This window comes from Manacus candei, unplaced genomic scaffold, assembly GCF_025592945.1.
Source record: "Manacus candei isolate 608988 ecotype Guabito, Panama unplaced genomic scaffold, ASM2559294v1 h1tg000083l, whole genome shotgun sequence".
In the NCBI taxonomy this organism is placed as follows: Eukaryota; Metazoa; Chordata; class Aves; order Passeriformes; family Pipridae; genus Manacus; species Manacus candei.
The window spans coordinates 2769321-2779429 of NW_026138131.1; the positions used below are offsets into that span (position 1 = coordinate 2769321).

General features: G+C 43.0%; 1 long non-coding RNA gene across 3 annotated transcripts; it reads left to right on the forward strand.

Annotated features, from left to right (window-relative positions):
• Window positions 1-1713: 1713 nt before the first annotated feature.
• Window positions 1714-9681, forward strand: LOC127481897 (uncharacterized). 3 transcript variants are annotated; one of them, XR_007908378.1, is made up of 4 exons: window positions 1714-1925; window positions 3770-3873; window positions 5866-5921; window positions 7415-7517. It is a non-coding gene; the product is annotated as an uncharacterized LOC127481897 (long non-coding RNA). The 3 variants fall into 3 exon arrangements; XR_007908380.1 differs by lacking the exons at window positions 1714-1925; window positions 7415-7517 and adding exons at window positions 2015-2202; window positions 9427-9681; XR_007908379.1 differs by lacking the exon at window positions 1714-1925 and adding an exon at window positions 2015-2202.
• The last annotated feature ends 428 nt before the right edge of the window (window positions 9682-10109 follow it).

Consider the following 10109-nt stretch of genomic DNA (forward strand, 5'->3'; position numbering starts at 1 on the left):
CTGCAGGCCGGCTGGCACACAGAGCTCTCAGCCCCTCAGGTCTGCCCCTGCAGCTCACGGGACTCACCTGTGAATCAAACACTTCCTTTAAGTCTGTAGGGAATGCCAGCCTTGAATGGGAAGGAAGGCCATTGCACTGACTGTGACACTGAAATGGAGCAGTGGCAGTGGAGCAATGGTAACCCATCCCACACAGCCCAGCTCCACACTGGCATGGTGCAACTCAAGGTGTGGTTTGGCATCATGGAGAAGCCTGTCTAACCACTCTGCACAGCTGAAAAGCTCCCCCTCTGCTGTGCCCAGCACCTGTTCCCACCCTTCCTCCTCCTCCTCCTCACTGGCACTGGGGCTCCTCCTGGGAGCCAGGCAAACTCACCCTTCAGACGTTCTTTCTGCTGTTTTGGCTCCCTGGTCTGGCTCACATAAGTATCAAAGGAGCACTGATGGGGAGGGGAGGAAGGCACAGATGAGACCAGAAGGACAAGAAAGGGCAGGGACTGCCCTGGCTGAACCTCCAGGGTGAAGTTTTCTATCAGGGCTCAATACTTTTCACTTGAAGCTTGCCCAGAACAAGTTACCTTACCTTGAGTAATGGGAAGTAACATGTGCAACTGCAGTAGCTTGATAAAGTTACCTTGAACTTCTGCTTCTCAGCCTCCTAAAGCATGAGAGCATTTCCTCTGAAATGCTGCCCTTTAATATACTAGACGTGCTCCCACCAACCATGGGAAGCCCTAGGGCAGAAATAACAGGTAGAGTTCAAAACCCAGAGACTCATCTGCTGCCTCTTCTGCTTCAGAGCTTGCAGTGACAGGACACAGCCTACAGACCCTGCCTAGGCTGCCATCTCAAAGTTCACCTGCCTCCAAAATGGCAATACAGTAGAGCTAGCAAGTGAGCCATGAAGCAGCAGTGATCACTAGAACTTTCTTCAACCAAAATGAGTTGTGGTTTTCTGAGGGCCCATAACACTAATTTACAATTAATCCATAGTATTTTCAAGTAACTGTTGCTTTATCACAACTTTTTCATTCTTGACATTATAAAAGGAGGTTAGTTTGATTATTTTGTGTAATTTGAAATAGTTGCCAGTTTGATGGCCCCTTTTTCTGTCCTATTTCTTTGAGATCTGGAACCAACAATGGACCAACAAAGCAAACTACATGCAAGAGCCAGAGCTCAGTTGAGTCAGGCCTAAATCATATCCCAGGGACCTCAAATAAGGCTTCAACAAAAAGGCAGGTGTGAGACTAAAGACCATGCTGAGTCAGAGAGACTTCTGTTGTCACTTCTGTTTTCATGACCATTGTAACTTCTACACCAAAGACACCAAAAAAAGCCAGGGGATGGGGCCTTTTTTTTTTTTTTTTGTTAAATGAGATGTCCCAATTTATCTTGCACCTAAGCACGTGATAAATCCAACTTGAAAGAGTATTAACCAAAGTAATTCACCCGCTCTCTGTTCTCTGGCAGCCCTGAGGAAAAGAGTACAGTCTCTGCTCTGCTTCCCTGGGGCTATCCTGTCTCTGCTCAAAGCAGACCATGGTTGGGAGGCCCTTGCCAGTCTCTTCTCCCTCTGGAGGATGAGGTGATGTGGGTCCTGTCTCTCCTCCCATGAGATTCCTCTCAGGTCCCAGGTTGCCTGGTAGCAGCTTCTGATCGATTCCACCCCGGAGCAACACATCTGTATCCTTCTCAGGAAGAGTTGCCATCCCCAGATCCCCCAGGCTGTCCTGACTTTCCTATAGCACTTATTAGTGTTTATAATTGCAAATTAATTGGGCCTGCTGAGTTTGTAATGAAGGCACATTTTTACAGGCTGTAATCAAAGAACTTTCAACTGGATTGAGACTTTAGTGTGCTGGTGGTTTAATTACAATTACATGTAAGCCCAAATAAGCTTTTGGTTTACTCCTGTCTTTCAGGTAGGCCACGGCAAAGTTTTTGTGCCCATTTGTTATCACTGAATATCTGATGCTAACTGTGCATTGAACTCCAGGGACCAGGAGTGCTACATGGCACCCCAGGCAGTGAGAGTCAACCCCAGACATGCACAGCTCCCAGGGAGAGATGCCACCATGTTAGTCAACATGACAAACATCAGCAAAGAATTCCTTAGGAGGAGGCATCACGTGAAATAAAAGTTTGAACTGAAGTGTGGACTGTTTGACAAATGCTCCAAGTCAACACAGCCACTGAAAGGTGTTGTCCTCCTCTTCCCTTGCCTCCAACCACCATTCTCTTCCCCTCTCCTGGCAAAACTGGTTCTCTATCCACAGGGCAAAGTAGAATCAGGAGACTGATACGGTTGAAAGCAAGCTTTTTTTTTTCCCCAGCTATATCAGTTCCTTGAGGAACTGCAGAAATATTTACAATAGCATGAAGAAACCAGGAGTCCAGGGACAAGATGCTGGTGGTGAGCAGAACCACTTAGAGTGATGGGAATGTCAGCATCTATCTGCTTAAATGTTGGTTTAGTTGAATCCTAAAGGGAAAGGTGACTGCCAGAAGAACTTTAAAGGTGGCTAGTAAGCTCAAATTGTTGCTAGAATTTGGTAAGTGTTAATTATTTCTGCACTGCACTTCTAGAAAGGGCAATATATTTCAACAGCATTAGAAAATGTGGACTATCAAACAGGCTTCAAACAGTCCCTGGTGACAAGCCTGCTAATCTGGGGCACAGTGAGGTGTCGTACTGCAAAGGAGGTCTGAGCAATAAGCAAAACACATTGGGACTTCAGTTTCAGTTCTGCTTGGCCTTGTTTGCAGCCCAGTCCTTCTCTATTTACAGTCTTTGAACTTCTCCCAGGCACACACAGGGACTGGCTGGGAGGGAGGATGTGCTGCAACTGCTGGAGAGATTAATTGAAAGGGAAGTGTAGACCAACCCCCTCAGCTGCACACACACACGTATTGATTTAACTACTCCAATTTAGAAAAGATTGAGATAAATTGGTACAATCTTCTTGTTGGACAAGATTAGAATGTGTATGCTTTGGGCTAGTCAGGTGCAAAACCAGAGTGCTTTTAAACTACAGCACCACCAGGAAAGGGGAAATATATCTGTGGGTCTATACTACTCATAAGACATTGTTATAATCAAATAGATATAAAATTAGGTAGAAGATGCCCATGTTTTTGCAGAAATTATCTCTATATACAGCATACTAAGTTTAATTGTAATAGATAACATTTTTCTTGTAGCAAAGTAATTGTTTTCTTTTACCGTGAGCTGTTTTTTCTTCATCTGTCTGGGATGTGTCTGCTTTGGTGTCCAAGCCCCATTGAAGCCACTAAAAAGCTGTCAGTGAGTTCAGGATGACTAGGAATATACATTAAATGATTAACCTCAATGCAAAAAAGAATTTAACAAATGCAAATCTGTAGTAATTGAATTTTGACTGTTATATAATTCCTGAGATTTCATGGACATTACATTTACTCAGTGTACAGGTAAGAGGTGCACCCAGAAATGTATTATTTCAAGGAGAAAAAACAACAAATGGCCTTGACTGGGCTGAAGCATACATGAACATATCTAAATGCAGTTTATTATAAAGGCTTGGCATTGAAATGTTTTCTGCTGGTGAGCATACTAGAAATTTTTCCTGATCCATTTTCAGATATTGATAATAATTATACTAAATTATATTTTATAACTGTAACAATTATGTTATATAGTATTAGTACCTGTTATATTTAGCAGGTTAAAATTATAATATAATCTTATTAGCAAATAATCATCATAATCTTTTCTCTGTCTTTGAAGGAGTCAAATGGAATAAAAGCTAAAGGGTGAGAGAGTCACTTGTCCAAATGCAGATGGTAGAATATGTGTTGCCTTTAGAGAGAGGGCCTTTGGCTGACGAAGAGGTGAGTGCTATGGGAATGGTTGCCCTTAGTCTAGAGCAGCTCAAACAAACCTACTTTGCCACTTTTTACACTCCTAAATGTACACGGGGACATCACCCAGTGTTTTATTTACTTAGTAAATTTGAGCAGACATCAGACATCAGTCTTTTCAAGAGGAGAGAAAAAACCACGTTTTTGTCAAGTGTGACTGAAAATGGGAAATTATGAGGGCAACAGCTGCTCGGCCTGCCTTCTGTTAGGGCTTCATAGGATCCACGAACACATTTAGGGGAAAAGGGAAAAGCAGCATTTGCTAAATTGATTTATTTGTGTTAACTATGCCATATAAAAGTCCCAGCAGTCAGATTGCCTCTCTCAACAGGGTGGTGAGAGTGCACATCCCCTGAGGACCAAAACCAAAATCACCATCTTCATCCAGGAGCCCTTGAGGGGACATGGGGATGTTTCAAACCCATCTACAGCTGCTGAAGGGGGAGTTTAAATAACTGTGTGCTTCTTCAGCACTAAATCCTCCCGCTCCTGAAGCACTTGCAGATGAGGTGAAGCAGATTTTTCATGAGGTTAATGTCACTTGAAGGATTCATGTAAATCCTTTATGGGTTTTGCTTTCACTTTCAGTATGACTGACTTTTATCATATAATCATAACAACTCTTTCATTTTAAATTCAGTCTTGCACCAATGGATGGTTTCTATCACTACATCTACAGTCGGTAAGGGGCAAGTTTTAACCTCTGAATGCACAACACCACTTTACAGACCCTGCTTTCCTTTCTCACAGTGTTTAGTTCCTCAGACAATAAGCAGATACACCACTCTTCTAGAGAGGAGTTTCATTTCCTTCTTTTATGTACGTTACCTCAAGAATGATTCAACTTCAGGCTTATTTTGTGACACGCAGTTTCAGCTCCATCCAGCAGCTCTTGGCAGCTTGTTTATGGGGTTGCATGGCAGAGAACCAGTGCTGGCAGCACTTTCCACCTGTGAGGGTGCCCCTGGCACATCCCAAGGTGTGTGAGGAAGAAAAGTCCTCCTTTGCCTCTCTCAGAAGGATGTGGCAGGAAAGAGGGGGCTCAGAGCTACTCCCTTTGGAAGAGCAAACAAGACATCAGCTGCTCCCCGAGGTCTCCCTGGGAACGCGCAGCTCATAGGAGCTCTGGATATTGTGGTTCCTCTCCATGACTGTTGCCTAAATATAGAGCTGAAATGTGACTGTTTGAGATAGAGCCTTGCAGCAAACAAGGAAATTGAGCACATAGCCGTGCAAAGTTTTGGTTATTTTTCTATCGTGGTCTGTAAACTGTTAAAATCTATTGATTGTAGCTTTTTACTTTAGGGCCAATTGCCAGTGAGTTTAAGAAAACCTTCTGTTCTTCCACTGGTCCATCTTGCTGCAGATCTCAAGAGCTACTTCCATGTTTACAAGCTTTTTTCCAGTCACTTTGATTCACTTCACTTGCAATGTAAATAAATGTATTTCTAGATATATGCCAAGTGGCATAAACATTTATATTACAATTGCCTGAAACTGTCCATCATAACTCTATTTTCAGTTGTCTGTTACTTGGGTAAGCATTTTCCAGAATTTACATCAGATTAAAAGCAGAAGTCCATTTCGTGATAAGCCACTTGTGTGTGCATGATGGACTTGTTCAGAGCCACAAGGAACATCACACACTGGCTTTGCCACAGCACAATGAGCCTCCCAGGGAGGACATGCACAAAACTGATGATACTTTTCCAGGCTTGCATTGTCAAGGACAACCATGATTCTGATACTACCAAACTCTCAAGCATCCTGAAGGATCTTTAGCTCAGATGGCATAGCCTGGTATGTCTCCATGCATGCCCATAGCTGTTTGTCTTTCATACCTAAAGCTTTCCTATGGCATCTTGGAGAAAAGCTGCTCATGAGGGACTGTCAAGGCAGATTTTTGAGGGTCTGACAATAAGGAATCTAGAAAGCCTAATGATCAACCTCTTTCCTTCCCAGCTTCCTCCAGACAGGCACGGCTGTGTCTTTCTCAGGACATGGGAGTGGGAGGAGAGGTGAGACAGAGATGTGTGAGACAGTTGACCCCAGCTATCAAAAAAGCTGCTACCCTCCCTTGTTTAAAGATGAACATAAGCTGAACTTGCAAGTGTTGCTTTAATGATGATTGCATACCCACTGTAACCTGCCTTCCCACTTAGCCATTAAATACTGTGAAAGTGGAACAGGCTCAAATGCAGCTGAACCTCCCTCTGCACAACCTGTGCTGTACACCCCTCCTTATTCTCTGCTTCTTGGGAGCTGGAATGCTTTATTTTACCATATGTAGTCTCTAACCCCGTGACTCACTTGTGCTCTGTCAAGCACATGCAGGGAGCTGGTCAGGCCATGCAGAGATTCTTAAGAGTGCATGGAAGAAAGACTTCAGGAAGCTCTTTTTTTTTTTTTTGTCACACCACCACAGTTGTTCACCATTATCATGCAAGAAATGGAACCTCTGGCTATTGACAGGACAAACTGTCAGCACTGTTAGAAGATTAAGCATGTCCAGCAGCAATACTGCAAGGTGGAAGCCATAAACCTGGCTGCTTTCCTTCTGTGATGCCAAAGCATCTCAGACAGCCCAGAAAAGATAGAAAGAGGACAAAACTGAGAGCATGGAAACTTGATCAGTGAGGATTCAGCAATGTCTATGTTGAAGGCTTGTAAAAGGTCACATAAGCCTTAACAGACAAGCAACATCTTACGCAAGTTTTCTCACAGAGCCTGCATCCCACGTCTTGCTGTCCTGCCTCCTCTCAGCACTCCTGACATGTTTCCTGGTTTTGTTTCCCTCACCACCACTTTCCTTACGGACATCTATCAGTAGCCCAGATTCTTCCATAAAGGAGGAGTTTATTTCTTAAATCCTTCCACCATGCTCTTGGCTCCATCTCGATTCTCCCACATTCTTACTGTTTCTCCTTCCAGCTTGGGAAGACAAGCCTATTTGTCATGCAGCAGGAATGTCAGTCAGTCCATGAATGTAGCCAGGAGGGCAAATATTGTGGGTTGTTTTTCCCCCTGCAATGGGCTGACCCTTCCTCTCACCAATTTGTCATGCTTTCATCTGGCTCTGAAAAATCTTGTTGAGTATTATAGTAGGACACACAAGTCTCAGATGACTCTTCTTTTCCTTTCTGAAACTTCATGGGTATTTCTCTTTAGTGTCTCACCTGGAAAAAGACCTAGGAATCTAACCTTGAAATTAAAACCTTGCCAGGCACCACCCAACACCTGCGATATGGACAGCCAGCTTAACTTTACATTTGATAAAAATCATGGTGCTGAATGAGGTAACGTTTACAGATTTATTCTTTTTTAATTAAATTTACACCTACAGTTTTTGTGCAGCCAATCTCACAAATGACAAACACAGGCCTACTAAAAATCAGCTGAAAACTGCACAAAGGAGCAAGGCTGAGATGGAAAGGATTTTGCTGTTGGTGTTGTTAAGGATGGCATGAAAGAGGGGAAGCAATGAATGCACCGTCTTTCATTGCCTCGGCAGGATAAGAGCTCTAAAGGAGCCTAGGCATGCCCAGTCCAACAGAAGAGAAGAAAAGAGGGCTGCAGATAACATGCTCTCCAGCATACAAAAGAGGAACAGAGCCTGTAAGAAGATGTCACAGGGAAGGCAGAAGTAAACACAGAGACAGCTGGAGAGTTCCTGGAACAGAGGAGGAGTGGGAAGGCGTGAGGATGGGAATTGACTGAATCCTCTGTGCAGTCATTCTGGTCACAGCTTCACCTCTCTTCTCCCTGGAGTGGACAGCAGGAATCAAGGTTATGCTCCCTCAACTTCTGGCTGCAAATGCCCAAGCAGAAACTGCAGATAGACCAAGCAGGAAACATAAGGGGAGACACAATGTGGATAAATGGAAATTTTGCCCAGTTTAAACTGCTAGGACAGAAGACAAGGTATGAGCATGTAATGGGGTTAGACATACTCCTGACTTTATACAATATGTATGTTTTAAATGCCTCAGTCCTAAGAAAACAGCATTCTTAAAGCAGGCTCTAAGGCAGGAGGCAGAACAGCAACTATCCCTTGTCCTTTCAAAGAGGCAATCTTTTCAGCACAGTCCCTCCCTTGATAAAAAGGGGCCAGAAGGACATGAGAAACTAAAGGTCCAGGGCAGCTGGAGCGAAGAAAGGGAAACTAAAGAGAGAAAAGGGATTCCCCAGTGAATCACACATTGTGGAGACAGAAGGGCACAGGGGAAGGGGCAGGGAGAAGAAAGGGATATAAAATTATGATGAATAGTATGGGAGATGCAATTGTGTCGTTGAAGGACAGAGAAGAAAAGGGCAAGTGCAAAGAGAAGAGGGGGAAAATGTGCAGGAAGAAGTGGGTGACGAGATCTCCTTGGAAAGACGAGTGGTGCTGGGGTAGTGGCTTTCACAGCACTCCAGGTGGGAAACACTGACTTAGAACTCCACGATTCACACTCACATCCAGGCGCTGACACTGCCTTGGAAGTACAAACCTATGTGTCCCAAGCAGTGATTATTTCTCCTGGGCAATAAAAAAGTTCAGAAGTTGTTACCATTCCTGCTGGGGAATTTGGCACTGGCAGTAGCTGTTACTTGTGTGCCTTTACAAAGGTTCCCATCCCCAGCAGAACCCCCACACACAAGGAACTCCACCGAGTCGAGTCAGCCAGGTGCAAACCTGCCTACGGCGTGTAATGTTCACTGCTAGCAACTTTGTAGCTCTTTTGAGACAGCCCCTGCCCATACTGCTGTACACTGTGTCCTGAAAATAAAGCTTCCACAGCACACCCATTTAATTCAACTTCGTAATGGGAGGTTATAATTTTCAATTTGTCAAGAATTTCAATTTGTCAAGAATTATCAGGAGCTATGCTGGAAATTATTTGTACATCAGAAGCACTTATAAAGTGCAGGAGGGTGCCTGGGAAAGCTGAATTTTAGATTGCAAACACTGTGGTATCATGACAGCTTTTCACTGAGAGCTGCAGCACGTGCGTTTGCACTTCTATTATAAAACCTTATTCAGCTGCTGAAGGGGCTAAAGCCATTCTTAGGTTCTCTAAGAGATCTGTTTAATTCTCAGCTCTCCCTGTGGGAGGTTGGAGGCCAGCTATTCTTTCCACTTGAAGAGTAGGTACCTACAATTCTTGACAAGCAAAGTTCTTTGTAGGCAGACAAAAGTAGGCTAAAAGCAAAGATGCTGGTTAGGAGTTATTTCACTACATACAGAAATTGAGAATTGCTTGGTTGGTTCTTATTCTAACTTGTCACCCCATTTCTAATATATGTTAAGGACTGTGTTCATGGAGAAAAGACCCTTTTCATAAGCAAAAAAAATCATATTTATATTGCTCATAACAGAGAGTATAAAAACATCACTACTAAAATTATTCAACAAAGCCTAATAATGTGTTTAATTGCTCACCTATGAAAATTTAAACTATTTGCTTATTTTATGTGTCAGTGGATGAAAAGTAACCCCTCTAGAACAAGTTTATAATAATCTTTTCCCAGTTTTGTTGTCAGGGGAGCTCTGGATGTAGCTAGTAAATGTGATGGGCAGCATGATCCTGATGCAGAACCCAAACCTTTTTCCTCAAGATTGTACCCAAGAAGTCACATCTGCAGACCATGACAGATCAGAGCAGTTGAACTCCTGAAGAGCCAGTAACCTACCTCAGACATCATTGCTTTCTACAAAAATTTCCAAAGCCTCCAGTCTCCACTCAGAATAAAAATATTCAATAAAGCATCAGAAAATCACCATTCTAAAGCCTTAATACAAGCACTAGTATACTTTTAAATAAATCTGATTTTGTTTTTGTAGGCTGGAGTTTGTTTCCCAGTGCCTAATTTTATCTCGGGAGACTTACTCTCCTAAATCAATATTTACTGCAATGATTCAGTAGAACCACTGAGTAGGACATGCTTATAGAATCACAGCATTTTAATATTTTATTTTAAAAGACATCAGTTCTAAGAATTGGGATGTATGAAATATAAGCCTGAAATTATCCACCCTAATTTTTGCGCACTGGGCAAAGTTTACTTCCATAAATGAATGCCTGCAAAGCAACGCTGTATTTATCATCTTATAAATCAGCTGTATTTATCATTCATTTTAATCATGTTCGATTGACAAGTTGGGAATCATTCACCACTAGTCATTTAACAATATGGGTTTCGGGGTTATATGAAAAAGAGGAGAA